The sequence below is a fragment of the Rhinopithecus bieti genome, unplaced genomic scaffold, assembly GCF_001698545.2.
Source record: "Rhinopithecus bieti isolate Rb0 unplaced genomic scaffold, ASM169854v2 scaffold_3734, whole genome shotgun sequence".
NCBI lineage: Eukaryota > Metazoa > Chordata > Mammalia > Primates > Cercopithecidae > Rhinopithecus > Rhinopithecus bieti.
In genome coordinates this window covers 4,567,536-4,581,378 of record NW_016804423.1, presented here as the reverse complement: position 1 = coordinate 4,581,378, position 13,843 = coordinate 4,567,536, and positions in this window count along the sequence as shown.

Below are 13,843 nucleotides of genomic sequence, written 5' to 3'. Positions count from 1 at the left end.
CTCAATTACAGCAAAGTTAGCCAACTGTAAAGCCGTTGCTTGGAGGGAGAGAGAGAGGGAGAGAGGTCAATCTCCATCTCATAACCTTCCTTGGATCTGCCTTTCTTGTTGTTGTTGCTGTTCAGCTTTCTGTTTTTCTGAAGCTTGTTTTCACCCAGCTATTGGCTCTTGTTACATAATCTATATAACTGATAGATTCCAGAGACTTAGTGCAGAGCAGGAGAAAAACAATGGTCATCCGATTGCAAATCAGCACCGGCCTGCCCACACTTCCCCTGCCTGCCTCCTGCACCACGCACTGGAAATGCAGCTGTCTGCACAAAGGAAGCTGGATTCCCGGGAGACCTTAACAAAGAGGTATCAGAAGAGAGAGGCGGAATGCATTCAGCCTTCCTGGGCCTGCTGCCTGGGCCCTGTGGCCGCCACGCCTGGAGCAAGCAGGGTTCCTCAATCTTTGCTGAAATGCATTATGCTTGGGGAGAACGATTTGAAATGGGGACTGGTTTGGTTGGCCTGCTGTGCCTGGGTCTTTAATGTCAAACAGTCAACTATTGTGCAGTTTCATTTATTCATCAGGGTTTTGCTTTGTTGCATTTTGAAGTTCCCCACACCGTGGGTTGAGAGCAGATTGGAAATATTTCAGAAGGGCAGTGCCAGGTCCCTAACAGAACTTAGCAGATCGTGCATGAGGGAAAGCAAGTGAAGTGCCAGGCGTCACCTCTAGTGCAGGCGTCAGCAAACTTCTTCTCTGAAAAAAGAAATAATACATAGTTTTGGCTTCTCAGGCCACACGGTCTCCATTGCGACTACTCAGTTCTGCCAGTGTAGCTCAAAAGCAGCACCAGATATGCAAATGCTTGGGTGTGGGGCTGTTCCAATCAAACTTTATTTAGGAACATTGAAATTTGAATTTTATATAAATTTCATGTGTCATGAGATACCACACTTCTTTTAATTTGTTTTCCAACCACTTAAAAATGGAGAGGGCATTCTGAGATCACCAGCTGTACAAAGCCAGGTGTGGGCCAGGTGTGGGCTACTGTGAGCCGGCCCCTGCTCTAATAGTTAGCAGGCCTTTGACAAACTGGAGCTTCCTGGTTCTAAGGTAAGGATGCTATGCTGATGACCTGAAAGTGGTATCTGTGCTTAGAAAAAAGCCAGATGTGGGTTTTCTACTCCCCAAAACTCACCTCGCCTAATCTTTTCATGGTTGATGGAAATTGGAGCACACATCTTCCAGGATGTCTGGCTTCCTGCTGGAAATCATGAGATGACGTGTTCTAGTCCTCAAAGAGGCTACTAACAAGTTCATGCAACTAGGGCAGACAGTAAAAGCAGAAATGAGAGTGAACAGGTGCTAGTCTTTTGTGACGATCTGGTTGCTAGCATAAACTCCCAGCGTCTTTCGGCAGTCACAGCTTTCTGCTGCACGTTTGCATTCCAGGAGCCAGGAGACTCTCCAGGCATTTTGGAGGGACCACCCTCATCTCTGACGATGCCCTCGGACTTCACAGGTGCGTTCTCATGGGCATAGCAAGGCTGAGGCGCAACTGCTGGGCAGAGGTGAAACGATTGAGGAAGCAGGAGGCTCAGAGGAGACACTTTAAAACACAAAGAAATCTTTCTTGGTACTGCTGAGGGACAGAGGCGAGAGGAAGAGGCAAAGCAGTGATGGTGACATTTCTGGAGTGCCCTTCCTGGGCACAGAATGAGGCTGCAGGTTCTACTCCTGGGTGGCCATGGTGGCTGCTGCACCCTCGAGGTGCTTCCTTGTTGGATGAGGGGTGTGGTTTTCTGTACCTTTCTTCAAATTGTTGATGCAGGTCAGTCAGTGCTTTGCAACTGGAAGTTCAAGTTTGTGCTGATATACTACCTCCCTGTCTCATTTTCAAGGTGTTTTACTGTCAGCCAGAAGGAATTATAAAAGTACCTGTAGCGGAGTGCTTCAGACAAACAGAAAGTGCATACACCAATCCCAAACTTTCCATCAGGTCACTTTCACTGGCTGAAAAACCATTCCTGCTCACTTCTGATATTTTTAAAGAAAACATAGAAGACTTGGAACGATTCTCTTGACTCCCAACCATACAAAAGAGAGAGCAATCACAAAAGCTCGGAGCTGGGAAAAAAGCCTGCACAAGCTCAGCTCTCCATCGCCCCTCAGCTGGGGCTGAGCTCCCTCCTGGGAGCCTCCCAAGGGCATCTCAGGAAGGTGCAGGACCGAACAGCTTCTGGGGAGAACACCGGGAACAGGAGAAGATACTGGGGACTGGGGCTTAGGAGAGAAAATATTCAAATCAAGGACACTGAGTTACTTAATTTATATTTTTTAAGTATGGGGAAAATGTTTAGAAGCACGAATGATTATGAAAGTTTTAAACTGTGGTAAGAATCACTGTCATCCTAACCTGCTGGTAGCCAGAGCATCACCTTGTCTTGTCTCTAATAAACTTGCTCCTTGGTCTCCTACACTCTCCTGTTTCTGTTTCCCTTAGGGTATGTTGAACCCCCTTCCCGCAGTGGAGCTGCTCACTTTTATGTAAACCAGGCCTCAGCAAATTAGGCTCTCAGGCCAACTCTGGCCCACTGCCTGTTTTGTAAGTAAAGTTTTATTGGTGCAGAGCTATGGCCATTCATTTACATATTGCCTGTGCTGCTTTGGGGCTACATAAATAGGGTTAAGTAGCTGTTCAGAGAGATTATGAGACTAGCAAAGCTAAAAGATGTGACTACCTAACTCTTTACAGAAAAAGTTTGCCACCTCTGATGCAGACCATATTCTGTGCAATGGCAAGGCCAATGGGCAGGCGGGGCAGACCCGGCTGTGAATTCTGCCCCATCCCTTAGCAGCTGTGTGACCCTGGAAACTTCATTTTTTGAGACACAGTTCCCTCATTGTAAAGCCTAGACCATAATATCCACCTCAAGGACTTGTGGGGGAGGCCGTGAAACTCCGTATGTGAGGTACTCAGCACAGTGCCTGGTATCCAATATGTTCTCAATAAAGGAAGCTAGGACAAAGCAGCTGCAATTTCAGCCCCGCTGCCCGTCCAGGCTCTCACGCTCTTCCTCTATCTTTACTCCCATCTCTCCTCTCCAATCCAACTTTCCTACACCTTGCTGCTTTTCATGTCTTGGTCCTCCGAGGTTTTTGTTCTCCTTTTTCCCTCCTTTCTGTTACCCCTCTCCCCTTTGCTTTAACCATGTGGCTCATTCGTGTCTCTGAAGACCCCCGTTATTCCCACCAGCATCTACACACTGGGGACCCAGTACCCTCTTTTTCTGAGGGTGGGCTGTTCCCTGCTTCTCATGCTTCCCAGGAACAGCCACCATCCTCGGAAAATGGTAAATCTAGAGGTACCCAAACCCAGACCTGGGGCTGTGTCCTGCCCCTTGGGAGGTCCTCTTCTTGCTCATGGCTGAGGGCAGCAGCCTGCAAAACCCGCACCAGTCTCCTCAGAAGCTGGGCCCCATTGCACCAGCTCGGGATCCGGCTGCCACGCTCGGGTGCGACCACCGACAGCACATGGGCAGCCTGCAGGCATGGGGTCATTGGCTATCGACCCCATTCCACATATTGAGAAAGGAAAGCCCTCCTGAGTTAAGTGACTCAAGGAAGCAAAGTGAAAGCATGATCACAAACATCCGGTCAAGTGGATTTGTAGGCACTCTGTCTTTTTTGGAAACTCTGGCAACCCCATGACAGGTCTGTGTGTGGAAGAATGTAGATGTCTCAGCATTCATACAGGGCTTGACGTACAACAGTAGATTAGAGGGGAGAGAGATGGAATGAACTCGGTGCTCCAAGGGCCCAGGCCAGCTGCTGCAAGTCCACACAAGAATTTTAATGCAATTACCCAAGGGCAGGGAGGGTGCTGCTAAGCTGTACCCATCTTTGATGGCCCCCCAGTTTACCTGAGAAGACACACACACAAGCAAAGAGAAGACACAGCCTCCTCATCCCGTGCTGTTTTAGTCCAGAAGGGAGTGCAACTCCCTTTTGGGGCAAGATTATTGTTTCTGATTTAAATCCATCCCCCGACTGGAGAGAAAGGGACTGAATTCATCATCGAGTCTCTGAAGTCTTATAATTGCCTAATATTTGACTCCCTGATTGCAGTATTTATCTTCTAAAGACCTGAGTAAACACACACAGGTGAAACCGAACTGCCGTGCACTGCTGTCTTATCTCCGTCCTGTAAGAAACACTATGAAAGGGTTCCACTGAATTTAACGGAGGTGTTATATAGCTGATAAATGTTTGTTGATCTCTTTACCCAGAGGTGGCCATGTTCTAGGAGTGGATTAGTGGCCCCCACGCATCAATGGTGGGTTATCTTCATTTGCTAGATTTGTAAGCGCTTGGGGGTTCTGGAAGATGAAAGGTGCCTTGAGGGGATGTGTACAGGATTTCAAAACCCAGAGTCAGAACTATGTTAATGGACAGGACGTTTAATAAACTACGAAATGCGTTTGCTTTTTCCCCATAGTCACAGGAACAGAGAAAGGTGTAGTTCTTAAATACTCACGCTGTGCTGAGGTCTGAAGTGCACACTTTATATGTATTTATATACACATGATTTCATTTAATCCTCAAAATCCAGGTGAGGTGGCATTATCCCATTTCACAGGTATGGAGCCTAAAGCTTTAAGAGATTAAATCATAGGTTACACTGTCTCAGGTTACACAGCCAGGAAGCAGTGAAGTCAGAGGGCTCCCACACAACTTATTTAATACTGTTTGCTGTCAAACATGTGGCTTCTGAAGATATCAACGTCTTTAGTAAAACTCATTTCACCTCCTGCCATATGTTGAACAATGCTTCCTAAAACTGAAGCCATTTTGCCAGATGAACTTTCTAACTGAGCTATTTGTATGTTAAAATAATAGATCTCCTGATACTTGTATGTCTTTAGTTACTTTTAGCTTGCAAGAGGCATTGAGCCCCTGAATTATTTTGAAATTCCTATGTTTTATTGGAAATCCCATCATTTCCTACATTATAATCATTGCACACTTATAAAGGAGTCGAAGTTAATCAGGAGGGATTGGGGCCAACATCGCTATCTGGAACATAGATACAGAGTCCTGGTTGAATCTCCTCCCTGACATCTGGGATCCTGGGAGAGAAGAGGGAGGGAAACCCAGGCAGAACTGGGAAGACCACAGACTCTGTGAGTGCTGTGCACACGGCTGCGATGACCACCTCCATCTTCCTGGATACCCAGAGAACAGCAATGCCTGCCGCAGATGCCCTTTGAGCATTCTCCACCCAGAAGACCCAGTTCTACCCAGGCCATATCAACATCTGTCCCTCAATAGCTTCACTCATAAGATGGGAAAATAAAATCGTCATGGGATACCATAAAGGTGCCATTGCCCAGGAAGTTCCTTCACCTGCCAGGCATGTGGCCACAGCTCCTGAGAGTTGGCCAGCTCATGACATGAAATACGTAAAATGCTCGAATAACAGCTAGAATTACAGCCCTCGAGGTAGGTATTTTTTACATCCATTTTGCAAATAAAGAATGTCAAGCACAAAGACACCGAGGGAGCAGTCCCAAGCCAAACAGTGGGTAAGTGTTGGATTCAGGGTTCTAACCTGAATCCACTTGGCTCCAGACACGTTCAGAAAGCCACTGCCAATATTCAATATGTTCTGTGGGAAGTGGAATCTTTTATGTTGTTTGCGCCATGAAAACACCTGCAAACAAATGGTCACTGTCCCTTAAGGAGCACGTCCTATGTGCTGGGGTTGTCTGCATCCTCTCCAGGCCATGTGAAGCTGACACTGTTGTCCACATTTTAAAACCTAGGTAACAGACTCAAGGAGCTAAAATAGATCCCCCAGATTACGACAGCTAGAAGCAGTAGAACTGGGCCTGAACCCCAAGACCGCGTGGCTGAGAAGGCCATCATCTTAAACTATTAGTGCTTTTTGTTTGCTTCTTTTCTTTTGTTTTTGTGTTTTTGGGGATGGAGTCTTGCTCTGTCACCCAGGCTGGAGTGCAGTGGTGCAATCTCAGCTCACTGCAACCTCTGCTTCTGGGTTCAAGTGATTCTCCTGCTTCAGCCTCCCCAGTAGCGGGGATTACAGGTGTGTGCCACCACCACACCTGGCTAATTTTTGTTATTATTATTATTTTTTTTAGTAGAGACGGGATTTCACCATGTGGCCAGGCTGGTCTCGAACTCCGGATCTCAAGCAATACACCTGCCTTGGCCTCCCAAAGTACTGAGATTACAGGTGGGAGCCACTGCACCCAGCCATTAAAACTATTGATGTTAACCCCACGAAAAGAGAGTCTGGAGTCAGCAAGCAGCTAGAACAGATGCTTAGAGCCGTGACACCGCCAAGGATGGTGGTGGCCCATTTTCCCATAGTCTTCAGGGTGGGATCTGTATTTCAGCCCCAGGTGTAACATGACCACAGGCTGCTCTGAGCTCCCAGCTCCGGCACATTCTTCTAGGTGAGGAGCTATCAGGGCAGCGTCCCGCAAGGGGCCTCAAGACCGGCCACTCGGGAAGTCGTCTCCTTCCAGCTGCCCTAGAAGAGCTTGAGTATTATGAAATTACATAAAAACATCATCACTAATTATGCTAATGCTGCTATTATGTTTAAGGGTGCTTACTGCTGTGGAAAATCTCAAGTCATGTTTCCACTGAGGGGAGGGACTGGTCACCTGCTTTCTTCATCTCCAGAAAAATTGCAAAAGCAGATATTTCACTTTGATAAGCTAATTTAAATAGAAAATAGCTGTGTGTGTACCAAAGCACGAGTTATTTGTGAATAGACCTTTAAATTGAAAACTACAAGTACAAAGCCATAAATCTAATTATTTCCTCCCTTCAGCCCCGTAGTTTAACATAGGAAGCGCTAACACGCAAACAATACAAACATCAATGGAAATGACATCTAATGGGGATAGAGAATATATCAAATAAAGAAATGCCATTTAATAGGCTAATATCACACATTAAGCCTGAAAAACAGAAACCTGATCTGAAGTCTGGGCTGAACACATCCATTTGTCTCATTCTTTTGCTTTAAAAATTAAGCATTATTTAAATGTGTCTTAAGGCTGCAATTGTTCATCCCCTAAGAAATAAAAAGATCAGCAGCATTTCACAGATTCTGAAGGTAAAATAAATAGCAGCCCAAAGAGAAATCATCGATAAAATCTGAATTTGCTCTTTACCCAGAGGCTGCTTTCAGGGACACGTGATCTGCTTTGGGATGTGAGTGATTAATGCCATATCCTTCTCCCTTAACATTAAAAACACCGAGATGAGGGCATTTTGTTTACTGACAATAATGAATTTCTAAATAATGGGAGGCTTTCTTGTAAGACGATTCCATATGGTGAAGCCAGCGGTGCCTGCTTTTGCCTTTGGCTCTGCGGGGTGGGTGAGACACCCTATAAGGATCAGGATAGTCTCTTGCTCCTACAAACAGCAAGCCAAGCCACGGTGGCCCCTGACTCTACGCTCTCCTGTGTGTGCATCCCACACCTCCACAATAACCACCTGACTTCACCATCACGGACAGTCAAACGAGGTTCTGTGGAGTATCTGTTTCTCATCAAAAACATAAAATACATTTGGAACATTTGCAAGGTATATTTGGGTCTTGATGACATAATCTGTACCTCTCTCTGAGCTAAGTAAAGAAACATATTTTTGAAGGAATGCACATGAAAGCCCTTTATAAACATTACCTGGTGGCAAGTACGTTTCCAGATCCCAGAGAGAAAGGAATTTGTCAAGTGCCACATACCAGTAGCCAGCGTACCAGGTACAGAGAGTATCTATGTAACCTTCTGGTTCCCACAGATGTTTTTAAGCAGCCTTAGAAAGGAGACGTTACGCTCCAGAAGCATTACACTTTCTAACTCGGGCTCCCTTGACTGACATTGCTATAGGTCATGGGGGGATCTTGTGATTCATTTGCTGCTGTAACATGGATGGTTTAAAACTTTACTTCACACAAATAGGGATGTTGCCGGGAATCAATTTTCAGCTTCCATTAGTTACTGGGGCAGATGCTTGCTTTGTGTAACAAACTCAAGCAAAGAAATCAACTTTGGAAACACTTCTAAATATAATAGAGGGAGGAAAAAGAGAGAGAGTGGAAACTAGGTTAAAACCACAAGTATTTCTATCCTGTAAGGGTTCAAGATTTTTAAAAGAGTAAGAGAAATAAGAAATGATGGAGTTTATCAAAATAATATCAAAAATGTCTTAAGAATATAAAAGGAGAAAGGTGAACTTCTACATCAATGCTGCATTCAGTAAGACCATTTTGTAAGTGAGGAATGTCAGGATCACGGCAGCCCTGGTCCACATCATCTGCATCTCTCATTCCTTCACCTGCCACAAACCTGTGCTTCTTGCTGAAGAAGCTGTCACAGAGTCTACCTCTGGCATTTCAAAAATGAAAACATGTGTAGTATTATAGTTTTTAAAGAACTGAATTTGTAATTTTCAAACTCTAGAAAAAGAAATATCCATGCCTAGATGGTTTCACTGAAGGATCTTACAAAGATTCAAAGGCGAATTAAAACCAATTTTACACAACCTTCTCCAGAAAATAGAACAGGAAGGAATGCTTCCCAACTCATTTTATGAGGCCAGTAGCACCTTGATACCCAAATCAGCCAAACATAAAAGAAAACTACAGACCAATGTTTCTAATGAACTTGGATATACTATATGTATACACACACACATATTATATCGATATAATATATACATATAATATCTATATAATATATATGTATATTATATCTATATAATATATATGTATTATATCGATATAATATATGTGTATATTATATCAATATTATATGTGTATATTATATCTATATTATATATACTATATCTATATGCCAACCAAATCCAGAATTGCACAAAAATAATAATATACCATGGCCAAGTGGGATTTAAGCATGCAAAGTATTTTTGAATATCAATATCCAAAATAAATCAGTGTCATCCACCACATCAACAGGCTACAGAAAAATCACATGCTCATACTAATTGATGCAGAAAAAGGACTTGATAAAATCTAATACCTACTTATGATAAGAATTCTGAGCAAACTATGGATGCAGAGGAACTTCATAAACTGTATAGACAGTACCTGCAAAAAAATCTACATCTAATATCATACTTAATGGTAAAAGACTGAATGTTTTCTCGTTGAGTTTAGCAAAAGGCAAAAATGTCTGCTTTCACCACTCTTATTCAGCCTAGTAGTAGAAGTTTTAGTCAGGACAATAAGGCAAGAAAGGAAAATGAAAGGCATATAGATTGAAAGGAAAAAAGAAAATGGTCTATATTTGCAGAAGATTTTCCACAGAGAAAATTTCAAGGAATCTACAAAAACTCTTAGAACTAATAAATGAGTTCAACATGGTTTTAGGATATAATAAAAAAATCAGTTGCATTTTTATAAACTAACAATAAACAAGTGGAAACCAAAAGCAGAAATGTAACACCATTTATAATTGGTCCAAAGGAAGCTTAACATAGTGAAAATGCCAAACATTTCCAAGTGAATGTATAGATTTAATATAATTGCTATTTAAATCCTAGCAAATTTTTTTTGTAAACATAGATGAGCCTATTCTGAAATATATATGAAAACAGGAATGTCCTAGAATAGCTAAAATAATTTCGAAAAAGAAGAATAAAGTAGAAGGAATGAGTCTACCAGATTTGGAGACATAACATATCCATAGTAATCAAGTGTGGCGTTGGCAGAGGGGCAGACACATAGATCAGTGAAACAGGGCAGAGAATCCAGATATAGATACACAGAAATACACCCAACAGATTGTTGATAAAAGTGTGGAGCAACTTAATGAAGGAGGGACAGCCTGTTCAACAAATAGTGCTGGAAATATTGGACATTCATAGGCACAAAAAACGGACCTTGATCCAAACTTCACATCTTGTACACAAATTAACTCAAAATAGATCACAGGCTTAAGGTAAAATATAAAACTCTAAAACCTTTAGGAAAAAATAATTACGAGAGAAAATCATCAGGACTTAGGGCTAGTCAAAGCATGCTTAGACTTGACACCAAAAGCAAGGGAAAAAAATTGAAAAATTAGAACTCATCAAAATTTTTTTAAATGTCAAGAAGATGAAAGAAGACAAAATATTTGCAAATGACATACCTGGCAAACAACTCGCATCTAAAATATAGAAAGAAATCTCAAAATTCAATCTAATGAGAGAATGAGCAAAAGACATGAATAGATATTTCACCAAAGAGGACATGCAAATAAGTACATGAATGGAAGTTCAACATTATCAACTATTAGGAAAATGCAAATTAAAACTACAATGAGACATCACTGCATATTTATCACAGTAGTGAAAACAAAAATAATAATATCAAATGTTGCTGAGGATGAGGAGAAACTGGATCACTTATACATTAATGGCAGGAATATAAAATGGTACAGCTACTCTGGAAAATAGTTGGATAGTTTCTTTAAAAACTGAAATCAACTTCCCATATAACCCAGCAACTGTGCTTCTAGGCGTGTATTCCTAAAAAGCTTAGGTACATACAAAACCTAGACATGAATGGCCATAGCAGCTTTATACAATCCAAGCACCTTCCAATGGGTGAACGGTTACCAACATGTATCCACAGCATAGATTACTACTTAGCAATGCAAAGGAACAAATCATTCATACATGCAAAAACTGGGTGAACCTCAAGAAGATTGTGCGACACGGTCCAACCTCAAAAAGCACATACTGTGTGATATGGGGTGATTCAACTGCCCAGGATGGTGCCATAAAATAGCTCGATTGAGGTTCACGTGACGCTATTGCATAGAATCGTGTCCACACCAGAAATGTGTCATGCACAACTGGTGAAATCAAAATGAGCCCTTGAAAGGCGCCCTTGTCAGTGTCCTGGTTTCAGTATTGTCCTACGGGCATGCAAAAGCCTCCATTGAGGAAGGCAGGGTTTGGGTGCCTGCTGCCTCCCTGTACATGTCTTTGCAACTTCCTGTGAATTTATCCTTATTTTAGAATAGAATGAAAGGTTATTTTAAGGCAACTTAATTACAGTACAGAACAAACAGAAGGAAAAGGAAAAAGAGGAAGAGGAGGAGGAGAAAGGGAAGAGGAGGGGGAGGTGGAAAGAGGTGGAAAGGGGTGGGGGAGGGAGGCAGCAGAGACAGGAGAGGATGAAGGAGAGGAGGAGTGTGCTTGGGTGCACAACTCAGAAGTGTAAAACTGAGAAAGACCCAAAGAACAGAGCCAACCGAGACCGCTTTTTCCAAGGAGATACTGACAACTTGTCACTGGTGAGTGAATGTTCAAGTCCGAATTGATTTCTCACACGTGTCGTTTATAGCAGAGAGGAATCTATTCCATTTTACTTTACTACTTCCCCAAAGGCTACCAGCTTAGAACAGGGCGCGGAATAGGGCAGCATCAGGGAAGAAGGGAGGCCTCAGGGAAGAAGGGAGCATCAGGGAAGAAGGGAGCATCAGGGAAGAAGGGCGCCAGGAGGCCACCGCCCGAGGCAGGTCCTCTGGAAGGCCGTGGCTGCCATGCTGCACCTGTCCTGAGTCCTAACAATTGACCACCCGGGAGGCAGACTCTATCTCTCCCCATCACACATTCTCCTGCCTCAGTTTCCTCGTCTGGGAGGTGCAGATGGTAAAGACTCCACGTGCTGATACGTGTTAACTGCGTGGGTTTCACAGAGCAGCATTTAAGCCTTGTCATTAGAGCTAGGGACGTGTGCTGATGCAAGCGAACAAGAGATCAGAAAGTAGGGGCCCTGGGTTCACGTCCCAGCTCTGCCACGGCTGGGAGAAATGACACAGTGACCGCGACAGAGCGGGCCCCCGACAGAGATGCTAGCACAGTGGAAGGAAGGCTACCATCAGTCCCGTGGGCCTCATCTCACTTCAAGGCTTGTTCTGCGAGAAAGATTCTGATCCTGCCCCCACTGGGCGGAAATCAGATCCTGAGCAGTGACGTCATGGGTCACTCAGCCTGGCGGAGTGAGGATGTGAACCACCAGCTGACCTGGAGCCAAGGAGGTTCCAACGGCCGGGCATTGGTGGGGTCCCACCAGCAGACCCCAACCAGTCGTCTCTCGCTCGACCACAACAGACGTTCCACAGGCCTCTCCGTGGCCCAGCCTCCCGCCAGTCCCAGCCACAGGGCCAGCCTCTGCAGGGGTGTTCAGGCTTTTTCCTCCCAGCTGCCCGGCAGCACCCACCATTTGTGTCCTCTTCAGCCCTTTCCACTTCACCGATTGTAGCTTCACCTATGGCTGTGAACAGTCATGCCAACCGGAGGGGCCTGTGACCCACAAAGGGGCTGGGTAGGGATCCCACAGGGTGTCCATGCCACAGGGACGACTGTGATGCATGAAGACACCACCAAAGGCAGCTGTTCCCACCTCTCCCACTGCTCCTCCATCGACTGGCTCCCTGCCAGGAGCACTCAAGGTGCTGCTTCCATGAGTGTCAAAGGCACCCTGTGCTGGGCCCAATTCCCTGGGGCGTGGACGGAGATGAGAAACAGGTGCAAAGAGGGAACCCGGCACATCAAGGATGCCAGCCAGCCTGGGGCCGCCCCTCCCGGTGCACACTTGGGGGTTAAGGGGCTCCTTTCCACCCGGCGCTGCCCCAGGCAGGAGAGGGAGGCACCCGCACAGAAGAGCAGTGCACACAGCGCTTTGAAGGCCAGCCCCAGCCATGGGGGTTCTGAAACGCACAATGATGATGAGAAGAAACAGGCGGGGGGCGCAAATGGATGAGCACCCACCCCGCATAGCCCAGCCCTTCCTCAGGCAGCCTAGGATTTCACTACCAAAGTTTCATTGCAACATATAAAGGGAGAGGGTAGTCCAAGGCCCTGGCAGCAGGATGGCTATAAAGTGAGGGTCAGAAAGTGTGAGCCTGGTTCATCCTCTCCCCTGATTCACCTCCGTGTGGTCAATTATCTGGAGTGACGGAACGGAAATGCATCTTTCCTCCCACGTCAAGGAATTCTGTTTACATGGTTTTTATCCTCAGTCATCTGGGCTTACAATTGTATATCTTTCTTATGGTTCAATATTTACCAAAGAACTGCAAAATTAAAAGCGATCCTATGGTTGCAGAAGACAACATAATTATAAGGGTCAACTTGATAAGACATATAATCTTCAGAAACCTGCAGGTTTGCCTAATAAAATATTTATATCAGTCACGGTTGGACACCCAGAGAGAGCAACATAAATGAGTCCTCAACCTCAACTTTCCAGTGCGTGCAAAAATGTCACATACATGCCATATGCATGGGGAAACGCCTGCTTAACAAGAAGGGTCCTTTCTTTCTTGTAGTCTGTTGACACTAGATATTGCTAAGGAATAACAACTGCTCTATCGGGCAAGTCGATTGAAATTGAATTCAGTTTCTTTCATAAATTCGAAAGAAGCTAATATTTTTTAGTTATGTTTTATTAAAAATAAGCAAACTGAAGACACCTGCCTCCTCCCCTTTCCGGGATTCCTGGCCTGAGTTCTACTCAGGAGAATTAAACAAGGTTTATTTGGCACCATGGTTTTTATTCTCGTGTATTTTAATATTCTGTAATATGGCATCGACATTTCCTTTCGAATGGAGTTATAATCAAGCATTTGGAAATAATAAAACGATATTAACAAATAAAAAGTGATCATTTTATTATTTCTCCCTGTTGAGTTTAAAATGTGAATTTCCCTCAGCCATTTTATTGCAGATGTCTTTCTGGCTCTGGGGTATTTTTATACGGATTGTCTCTGCCTGCCTAGGACTTAGTACTCA